This window comes from Engraulis encrasicolus, chromosome 6 (genome assembly GCF_034702125.1).
Source record: "Engraulis encrasicolus isolate BLACKSEA-1 chromosome 6, IST_EnEncr_1.0, whole genome shotgun sequence".
Lineage (NCBI taxonomy): Eukaryota > Metazoa > Chordata > Actinopteri > Clupeiformes > Engraulidae > Engraulis > Engraulis encrasicolus.
The window spans coordinates 18,528,357-18,539,890 of NC_085862.1; the positions used below are offsets into that span (position 1 = coordinate 18,528,357).

The 11,534-nt window shown below is 43.5% G+C and overlaps 1 protein-coding gene across 1 annotated transcript in view; it reads right to left on the reverse strand.

Annotated features, from left to right (window-relative positions):
* Positions 1-11,247: 11,247 nt before the first annotated feature.
* dennd1b (DENN/MADD domain containing 1B) overlaps positions 11,248-11,534 on the reverse strand; it is a 198,039-nt gene continuing 197,752 nt past the window's right edge. The window contains exon 24 of the mRNA XM_063200823.1: positions 11,248-11,534. This exon is cut by the window's right edge and continues 1,287 nt beyond it. The gene's annotated coding sequence lies outside the window, so the exon portion shown is untranslated.

An 11,534-nucleotide genomic window follows, 5' to 3' on the forward strand; every position in this document is an offset into this window, starting at 1 on the left:
GGTGGGGACCAAACATCATACCAGCAGAGGAGACAGGAGAAGGAGGGCTCACATGCTGTGGATCATCGTACAGCCACCTCCAACAGAGACTCAAATGATAGATTGTTCATAATAACTGGTGTCTAATGTGTCCATCCTTTTCATGATTTCCTACCCCAACCCTGGTCCATGATTATATGGTGTCTGGCTCAAGGGAATTGGGAAGGCAAGAGGAGGTGAGCTGACATTTCAGTCCACAGTCTGGAACACATATTGCCTTCAAAGTCTCAAAATGTCCTTTGGATTTTCTGTATATTGCCATGAAAAAATCTGCTCAATATGAGATGACTACTGTCTGTGAATTCATGAATGAACCCAAGGAAACAAAAATATTTGAACAAGTTGTAGACTAAAAAAATACTCTACGTCTACAAGATAGCCCATTTAACCTTTTAAATCTTGAACAGCAGCCATGTGTCTTTTTTCTCTGTTGTGGCCTTCCAAGTCTCTGTGTTTCCTCTTTACTCAATAAGGTTATGGAGGCCTTCTTGCTGACGCTTTACTACTCTTCTGTTATTTATTACTCCACACGCGGGTACCTTGTATGCGACTTCATCCTCAAAGGCAGCTGTAGTGATGATTTTATGATGTGTGTACTTGTTTTTGCACCGTTTAAGCTTTTTAGAAAATTGACCAGACAGTTGCTCCTCTGTATGTCTCTACAGTGTATGTGTGTATCCATAACTGTCAGTACAGTATATGTTGTCAACTGTTGTGAACAGTCTTGCCCACATACTGTAATGTAGTGTGAATGATTTATAACATACTACTTTTAATTCCGATAGTTTAGTTAGACTGCATCACCAACATGGCCACAAAAAGCACTGAATAGTAAAAAACTGATAGCAGGAGACTTCTGAATTTGCGCCACTGGTCTTCAGTGACATTAACCATGTGAAGTAGCTGTGGGGTAGAAGTCCCTTACAATTACATCACGGCAGTCTGAATGAGGCAATTCCACTTGCTACCTGTAGGGCGACGGAACATGAAAACTGCTCAGTCTTGCTTTAAAGGGGCACTAGGCAGGCTTTCCAAGTTAATAAATTACCTTCCCGAGTCAATGATGCTTACTTAAATGAGTCATTAATTATCTCTGATAACCGCTTCTGTGGTCCGCTGTCAGAAATTGCCATTTGTAACTTCTGGTTGACAAACCTGATCTTATCTCTTGGGGGAAAAAGAAAATCATGTGAAAATTTAACTTTACGTACCACAGAACAGTAGACATAATCACATTTGTAACGACTGTTGGTACTATAAGGTATGAAAGCAATTCAAACTCCGAGGGGATGATTTTTAGATTTCCATGCAGGCATGTTGAGCGGGCACCATGCGAACGGCCCAGGGCAGCTTTTAACACTACTCCGAAGACCCCGTCATGAGAGGGGCTGGCAGAAAAAGGGGCCAACTATTCTCCCAGGACCTCCAGCTTCATGATAATAGCACGTTGCCCACATCGCCACCATGCTAAATTTATGCCTGGTATTCTCCTGCTGGATGGAGAATAGATGAGCACAACACACTAGACTTAATCATGCTGTAGTTACCAGTATAGATGTGATTAAGTCATGGATGCCCAAACAAAGTTTACTTCCTCTGATCCGGTTAGACCACACATGCACGCACACACAAACACGCACAGACACACACACCACTACCTCTACATGCCTTGCTGATGTAGGTGACCTACTCCCATTTTCATTGTGGTGCAGAAGTTTGTGCTTTCATCTCAAAGTGTGTTGCAGTCATGTTTTTTTCCTGCACTATCCATTAGGTTTATTAAGCATTAAGGGTCTAATGTGTAACATTGGCATTGTGCAAAATCATGATAAATTCGCAACACCTACTGTATTAGGGGAAGGGCATCTATGAATAGCTCATCGTGGCCTCTTCAACTCGATCAATTGTTTTTGCTTGACCTCACATGAAAATTGTCTCGTTCTTGATTCTGTGCACTGTGACTCCATGAAGCATTCTGGTTAGAAGTTATGTCCATGCCACTGTGTATGGGAACTGTGTGTGTCATTGTGGAAACGGTTTCTCTGTTGTGCAGGTCTTTGCAAGTCATGTTAGATATGTGTCCACGCTGGTTTCATTATTACATTACATTACATTGGGGCAGCTGTGGCCTAGTGGTTAGAGAGTTGGTCTTTCAATCTGGAGGTTGCAGGTTCGTATCCCCCCTGACCTCTCCCCACATCTCCATCCATGTCTGAAGTGCCCTTGAGCAAGGCACCTAACCCCACATTGCTCCAGGGAATGTAACCAATACCCTGACAAATAATAACTGTAAGTCGCTTTGAATAAAGTAAAAGCGTCAGCTAAGTAAAATGTAATGTAATGTAATTGTTTCAGAGCATTTAGAGACCAAGCAGGTCATGTTGTGGCCTCCTTTTAGTCCATGCTGTCAGATAATAATAATAATAATAATAATAATAATAATAATAATAATAATAATAATAATTGTATTTGTATAGCACTGTATCATACAAGGCATGCAACTCAAAGTGCTTAACAAATGGGAAAAAAACATCATTGTTAGAGATGGATTTAAAAGGAGAGGTAGAGAGGAGAGGCAGAAATAGCAGGAAGGCAGAGGAAGAAGAGATAGACAGAGATTGTAGAGTCATAAGGTCAACGTAGGTTAGGACCAGGATTTTTAGAGGCGTAAGGTCCATAGTGGCTGGGTCTAGCATAAGTCATAGATAGACAAACTGAATTGTGCAACCTGTACCTGCATCAAATGCATTGAAAATGTTACATTTTCAAAGGTGCGTGACGTCAGGTGAAAACAACCCATTGTGAGAGCACTGAGAAAACATCACACATATACACGACACAGCCTTGAATAAAGATGAATATAATTTATTCTGTTCACAGTGTATACAGTGGCAAAAGTACAGTGGCATCAGTAAACTGTACAGCGGAGGAGACCGGCGTGGATGGGGGAGGGGGGAGCCTTCTCTGGAGAAGAGAGCCAGATGCATGCAAGTGGACAATCAACAGAGTTAAAACACTGCAGTCAGTCTCCAAACACAGTCAGAGGTTAAAACACTGCAGTCAGTCTCCAAACACTTTCAGATGTTACACATTTTAAAAAATAAAGATAAGCCACAGCACCCGGACACATTTTCTTCCCCCAGTCTGATGGCGGGTGGCAGAGGATGTAGGGGCTGCTGTAATTGTTCTGAAGGGGGGAAACTGTTGCACTGTAGTATGTCCTGTATATATACAGTAATGTCACTCAACACCATTTCAATAAAATAATAAAATCATGGTATGGTGGTGGTGATGGTGAAGATGATGTTGTCCAGCACCACGAGATGTTCAGGTCAGAACAGAGCATTCTTCTTGTTCATTAAAAACAAACAAAGAAAACAGAACAGAACAAACAGACATAAACAGGACACATAGTCAAGTGTATGAGCCCATGTGGGAAACCACTGTCTACTGTAATGCAGCCTGGTGTCCCTTACGATACAGAATAAGAACGTCATGACAGATAGCTGACGATGCTCAGACAGACAACAGCAGACAGCCTGTTCAATAGGGATGTTCACAAGTAATAAACATCAGGACATCAGTTACACTTCAAACCCACTGATTGGGTGTTGCTTTTTTTGGCGGCCAAAAAAAAAACCCTTACATTATCATCACACGTACCAACATTTCTGCACTGCGCAACTCAACAGTTGCAAGTTGCAGGTGTATTCGTTTCAAAACAAATGTTTCCTTCGCCTGCAAATTGTCCCTAGGCAACCTGTCGTTACGAAAAAAAAGTATCCTTAACATGGCAACCTGTCGTTATGGCAACCAAGGTCAGTAACATTTAAAGCGTGAGTGACCAGGCCATCTCTCTGGCCCACTCGAGTAGCCGGCACCTCTTTCAAGCATAACGCTGACCCGCTAGAGAGCAATGTCACATACTGTACATGTGCAACACTCTCTCTCTCTCTCTCTCTCTCTCTCTCTCTCTCTCTCTCTCTCTCTCCCTCTCCTCCATGCGAACCATAAGCCCATGGGTACCAAAAAGAACCATGATTACTTAAAGAACAGTTAGTCTATAAAGAACCATATGTCCATGGTTACCTAAAGAACCGTTAGTCCATGGAAACATAAAGAACTGGGAAGACACAGACCCATCAGTGGTATGATACAGCAGTTAAGGGAATTCAGGGGAGTGGAGCTTGTGTTTTACTTAAGACACAACTGAAATGGTGGACTAAAAAAGTAGTTGTTTGAACAAGGCATTCATGGAATTTCCTGATAATTTATGCAACTACTACCCTTTTTCACCTTTCTTTCCTGTTTGAAGCAGATGTCACCCACACACCCGAGACAAAAGACAAAACAAAAACAATTCAGTCAAATAAAGAAATCTGAATTGTGACGTGATTTATCATTTTAAACAAAAAAGAGCACAAGCAGGGGTAGAGCACTCACCATGCCAGAAAAAGAAACACAAAAAAACACATGTGAAATAACACCTTTAACCATAATTACAATAATAAACAACACAGGGCCCCCATTGGGCAACATGCCAGACGGGCCACTGCCATCCTGTCCCTAGTGTCTGTACACTACACCAGTCATAGCAGTTCAAAAACAACATCAACATAGAAAACACAACCCACCCAAAACAAACAACAACTGACCTAATCTCTACTTAAGTCTACTGGGGGTCAAATGCATTGGCCATGACTCTTGGAATAAGGTTTGGAAGTAGCACAGACGTAAGACTGCTGTTGTGCCTACAGCCCAGCGGAGCCAGACCAGAGCTGGGCCAAAGCTGGGTCCAGAGGACAGAAGAGGCGGAATCAGAAATGTTCACGCAACAGTGGCCATTGACAGAGCCGCAGAGATGCAAATAATATATAATATAGTATATTGTATAATCAGATCTGATCCCATCAGAGCAAATGAGAAGAGGTGAAAGTCAACAGCCCACTGTACATACAGTTTGCAGTTCAGGCCTGCTAGAGGTGCATGCAACACAGCTTTGGACAACCAACCAACAAACAATAACATGTGCATGCAGAACCTGTGCATGCCTGATGCATTTCCACCCCCCCCACCCTTCCCCTGTTCAACTTCCCTTCACTCATCTGTAGCTCTTTCCTGTAGGCTTAACTCCTTGTCTTCTGAACTTCTTTTGATTAATAACACTTACGTGAGTACCAACACGATTGCTGTCAGCAGAAATATTCTGGCTATTGAACAAAATGCTCAATCACATCTTCTAATATACCCCCCCTTCCAACCCTAACCACCCCCCACCCCCTAAATATTCACATAAGGCACATAAATGACTCTACCAGTCTTGGGCTGCATCCTAGCAAAGCTATAAAGCTACGAAGCCATGTGTCTATAAAGCGGAGCGGAGCGGAGGGCTTACGTTGGCAGGCTGGGGGCCTGGAGGGATGCCACGTGTGTGGGCTCTTGAAGATGCCAATGCCTCCAGGTCACCATCACCACAGCATGGTATGGGGGAGACTGCTGGCTGGGACAGGAGTCCTTTACTGTACACCCCCCACATGAGGGCTACAGGACTTTACCACTTCTAAAGGGTTAGACGGAGATTCAAGGGTCAGGAGCACCAACGCACCACAACCCTGCATTGATTGAAAAAAAATATTTCTGCATTTCAATTATTAGGGTGTTTTTTTCTTTTCTAGCTTACTAGTTTTGGTAGACACTGCTTAATTCATGGCCTAGCCATGGGACAATGGTTAACGCTCTGGGGTGCATTTATCGAAACCATAGTTGCACACATTTACACGTGAACTCACATATGACAGAAATAGATGGGCTGTCATTAGAGCTTCGACCGTCCAAATAATAATAATTATTATGATTATCCATTCACATTAGCATAGCTCACACCCTCTATAACATGATTAAATCTCATTTGAGGAACTCACACTTAAATTGCTAGAGAGGGCTGTCATTACACGTTTTAAAATAATAAAAACAATGTTTGCATAAGAATATATCAGTACACAAAGCAATAATTAAAGTGAGGTAAGGGTAAAAAAGCCTGATTCCCTTACAATAGGTTCTACATTTAATACTTGACATTTCAGTTTTTAAAAGGGCAATAACAAAACTGAAATAGATCGTGACCTAAGAAAAATAATGACCTTTTTGCATAGCTTGTGGTTAAGATTTTTGGTTGGCCTCTCGTCCCGTTCTGCTAACTCTGAACTCTCTGGCCTGGAGAGCTGGAGCGATGCTCATGTTTGCTTAAGCTAATGGAACGGGCACAGCGGGCCTTTAAAACGCATTGGGATACGCAGGAGGACAGTGGCTCTTTAAAAACACACATGAAGAGGCAGGAGGGCAGGCAAAGCAGGGCAGTGGCCAAGAAGCTGTGTGTGTGTGTGTGTGTGTGTGTGTGTGTGTGTGTGTGTGTGTGTGTGTGTGTGTGTGTGTGTGAGTAGGGAGAGGGGTTCTCCTCGTTAAAGTGTGTTGGCACACCACACAGACCGCATGGAGGAAGAGAGAGCCCCCAGCCTGTGCATCGTATTCCACCCAGAGGGCCGAATGAAACCAGCACCGAGGCCTTGCAAAGCCACACTCTGGAGCGGCTCTCACTGCCCTCTGCCAGAGCAGGGCTGGTGGTGTGCTGTGATGTATGGGCAAGTATGGCCACTGTGCCTCTGCCAGGGTACTATCAGAGGTGCATCTTGCGACCAGGCAAGGCAGGCAGCCGCTTGGGGCCCCCAAGCCCCTAGATAGTGAATAACAGCCCACGCTTTACCACAATAGTGGCGATTTTGTATCAAATGTTCATTCTTTTGCATTTTCGCTTGGGGCCCCACCTGACCCTAGAATCGCCTCTGGGTGGTATGCACGGTGCTAGCCAATGGGGGTGGGGGGCTGGGGGGTTACTACCCTCTGCCAGGGCTGAGCTGGTGCAAAGTAAGGTATGGGGCAAAGCTACTGTAGGGTCTGCCTGCCCTCTGGCTGTTTTTTATGATGTGTGGGGGGGGCTGCCCTCTGCCTGAGGTGGGCTGGCCTGGTGGATGCCCTTCCCCGCAATAGGGCTGGAGTGGCATGTGGGGATTGTGGGGGTAGCCTAGCCACTGTGGAGGTCTGCCTGCCCTCTGCCAAGTGAGGGCAGACCTGGGCTATGCGGTCTGGGGGTGCTAATAAAATGCCAATACGTTGCTAATGTAATCTTACATCCTACCGATTTCCTCTGTTCCGTTGGTCTCATTGCTCAGCAGTCAGCAACGGCAAGACAAAGGGGCTCCGTCAGAGATAAGCATTAGATACTCATTACCGCGCGAATAGACCAAGCGACAGAGTGCAGCAGCAAGCGATACGAGCGATTGAGGAGACTAGAGTATGTCCGTACAGGCAGAAGGCAAAGCATTCAAGCATTCCCATTGGCTCTGGTCACTGACCTCTATACAGTCATTGGCTGTTGCGGTTTGTCGCCGAACCACGTCATAGAAAGTTGAAAGGATTTCAACTTCAAACTGTTGCGCTCGTCGCACAAATCGCTCTAGTCTCCAGAATCTCTTTTGTCGCGCGACTCAATACAAAGTCAATTACTTCCGTCGCTCGCCTCGCTCTTGTCGCGGTAGGTGTATTTCTGCGGTTAGACAGTCCCCACATCGCTCCCCCACACTCACATCCTTTGCAGTCATCAAGTCATTTACTTTTAGCTTTAGGACACAGATTTTTCCACACTCACATTCACTGACTTTGCAGTCACCTCCACTTGCCCAAATCTTAGGATTACGTGTACTAACCAACACTCATGGGTCATTCCACGCCAAATCAACAAGAGCCCACACACTTAGGTCTCAAAAAATTCTGAAAATATTACTGAGTGTACCCATGGTACTTAAGAGAAACACTGTTCATTTATTTGAATGTAAGATGTATACTCTCCATGTTACAGCCAATTTTACTGGGGGAGGGGGGTGCCCATTTTGTTCACACTCTTTTTTTTGTCAAAGTTCACAAGCCCGTAGCTCAATAACTAAACCATGTAGGAAGCTCAAATTTGGCATGCTGGTACATAGATAGGAATAGTTTGTTGCAAAACTGTCAGTTTTGGTCTGTATGATCCTGCATCGTCATGGCATTCCCTCAAAGATGATACAAATTGCACTGGAGTTTTTGGCTGTGCTCTGTTTAGGCCTTCAGAAGACATATTTGTGCTCAACATAGCCTCTTGATTTTTTCCCCTTGTAGAGACAAGTAGGAACACTCTCATAAAAATCTATAAATAGAAAGGAAATCCCATCAGTGTTTGACCAGAAGACCTCACAAGTCTGACAAATCATTTTGGGTGTCATTTTCAGAGCTCCAGAACCCCTTGTGGGATTGTCCACAGATTTTTATTTTATTTTTTTCTTCATTCTCCATGAATTCTTCTTTTTAAAAATGCAAATGAGACTTGTCTTATGTGATGTTTTCTTTTGTAATTTCCAACCTGAACATGGGCAACATGCACATTGAGGGCAATATGTTTTCTATGCGTTTCTTCCGCTGCCATCTGCTGGTCAAAAAAAGTAACAACATGAGTCCTTGTGCCTGACCTACTGTCTCTTTTGGTGAGCGAACCTGCTCCCACATTGAACGCTCCTGAAATCATTGAAATTGAAAGGGATACCTGCACCCCTGCACAGGGACTCTCGGGTGATCATGTCTGGGCAAAATTTGCATTTGATTATTTAGTCTTTACATTAAATGTTATCGAAATCATGTTGCTCTCTTTTTGCATTTTGCCCATGTTCAGGGTGGAAATTACAAAAGAAAACATCACATAAGACAAGTCTCATTGGCATTTTTAAAAAGAAGACTTCATGGAGAATGAAGAAAAATATAAAATAAAAATCTGTGGACAATCCCACAAGGGGTTCTGGAGCTCTGAAAATGACACCCAAAATGATTTGTCAGACTTGTGAGGTCTTCTGGTCAAACACTGATGGGGTTTCCTTTCTATTTATAGATTTTTATGAGAGTGTTTCTACTTGTATCTACAAGGGGAAAAAATCATGAGGCTATGTTGGGCACAAATATGTCTTCTGAAGGCCTAAACAGAGCACAGCCAAAAACTCCAGTACAATTTGTATCATATTTGAGGGAATGCCATGACGATGCAAGATCATACAGACCAAAACTGACAGTTTTGCAACAAACTATTCCTATCTATGTACCAGCATGCCAAATTTGAGCTTCCTACATGGTTTAGTTCTTGAGCTACGGGCTTGTGAACTTTGACAAAAAAAAGAGTGTGAACAAAATGGGCACCCCCCTCCCCCAGTGAAATTGGCTGTAACATGGAGAGTATACATCTTACATTCAAATAAATGTACAGTGTTTCTCTTAAGTACCATGGGTACACTCAGTAATATTTTCAGAATTTTTTGAGACCTAAGTGTGCGGGCTCTTGTTGATTTGGCGTGGAATGACCCTCATGTAACTTATTCTTTGCATTATTCCTGAGGTACAGTGTCAGCGAGGGAGGAGGGAGCAGGGCCGAGGGGGATTGTTTTGTTTGCTTGCTTTATAAAAGTGCTTTAATAGCTAACATGCTAGTTCACCAGGCTACTGGCTTCTGCTTTGAAATGAATGGCGCCACCAAGCGGTGTACATGGTGACTAACAGAGGAGATGGCAATGAAACTCTCTTTCTTTCTCCACTTCAACCGTTTCCTACTGTCTGTGATCTCCATTCACTCATCATTACGTTCTTCTGCACCTGTTTGTTCTTCTGTTTTTGTTCTGTTCCATCTACTTTCCAGACGGTGAGTGAGCAGCCCGAGTGTGTGTTCTACACCTGAGAGTGTCTCATCATATACCTCTAGTACATAAATATATTTCTACATAGAATTCTTCTATAACCATAAAAGCTCTACTCTGCTAAACTCTAAACATGTCTACAGTACCATACTGCTGCGCGCGAGGGAGCACAAAAGCATTCGTTAAGCTCGTTTAAGTTAATTAAGACGTCCTCGTTAAGGCATTGCAGTACCCCGTTTCACCCAACGGTGGCGTACTCTCTTCATTCAGTCCCCATGACCATACTTTACAGAGGCCTGAAATGGTCACTCGTACACTACATAGCAGCATGCTGCGTGATGAAGGAGTGAGCATAAGCCATAGAATCATCCACATTCCAATTACGCCAGGGACACATGCTTTTTGAGGGATGTGAAGCGGAAATATGCTTAGCTTCACTCGTTTAGCCTGCATGTGTCCCCGCCGTTAGCCATTTTCGCTGTGACGTTGGACAATTCGGTTTCGGAGTCTGACGTCACAGGAAGAAGGCCCCATAGGAGGACAAAACAGTGATTCACGTCTACATTGTAACAGCAGTACGGCTCTGTACATGTGCAAGCCATTGCCATGGGGAGAGTCCTGAACAACTCAAACTAGAAGGCTGGAATATGAAAATGAAACAAGGGCCATGTCCACATTAAGCCGGATATATACCACGTATCCGTGGTGAAAACGGGCTGCTTCCACACGATAATTATTTATATTTTTTACAGAATGTTTTGCCGTTAAGGAAGCTGACATTTCAATGTGTCTACTTCAGTTGTTTTTTCAGAAAGCTCCATTGTATGCGTTTCAAATTGGCTGTGTTAGTGTGGACGGGAGGTGTAAACGGACACATTATTATGCGTTTTCATTATGTATCCTCATTAATGTGGACGGGGTCTTTAAGACTGGAATACGATGATGGGGATTTTAAATAACAGAAGAATAGAGATGTCCCTTTTTTGATGTGATTAGTACAGTGGCTTTTAAAAGATGTCCATGTCTGTCTCTATATAGTCTCTTCACACAGTAGAGTCTTTCACCTCCGTACACACAGTGAGATGTAGAGAGAGGAGAGCAAGCACATCGATTTAGATTCAACATTCATTCCGACGTTCCAAAGAAATGCACAGCAGGACAAATGAAAAGAAAAGGAAACTGGCAGTTGGACAGAAAATACATTTAAGAGTGCATGTGTAAAATAATTGTGTGTGTGTGTGTGTGTGTGTGTGTGTGTGGTGTGTAATGTTTCTAATCTGTGTGTATGTGTTTTGAGCGTACAAGTGGAAATATGGATGTGAATCAGGACCTGTGTGTGCTTAACGGTTGTTTTGCTGGTCTAGGTGTATACAGATGTCCTGTACCTGCAGAAGTGTGTGTGTGTGTGTGTGTGTGTGTGTGTGTGTGTGTGTGTGTGTGTGTGTGTGTGTGTGTGTGTGTGTGTGTGTGTGTGTGTGTGTGTGGGTGTGTATGTTTATATATACACCTGCAGAAGAGAGTGTGTCCAATAGAGCACTTGTGCTATGTCTATATGGAATAGCGGCTGGTGAGTTTATCTGACATATCTGACATAAAAGCGGTTGTGTGTGTGTGTGTGTGTGTGTGTGTGTGTGTGTGTGTGTGTGTGTGTGTGTGTGTGTGTGTGTGTGTGTGTGTGTTGAAGTGTGAGTCTATAACTTTCACTCTGCATTGTTCATGTCTGTGTTGCTTTAT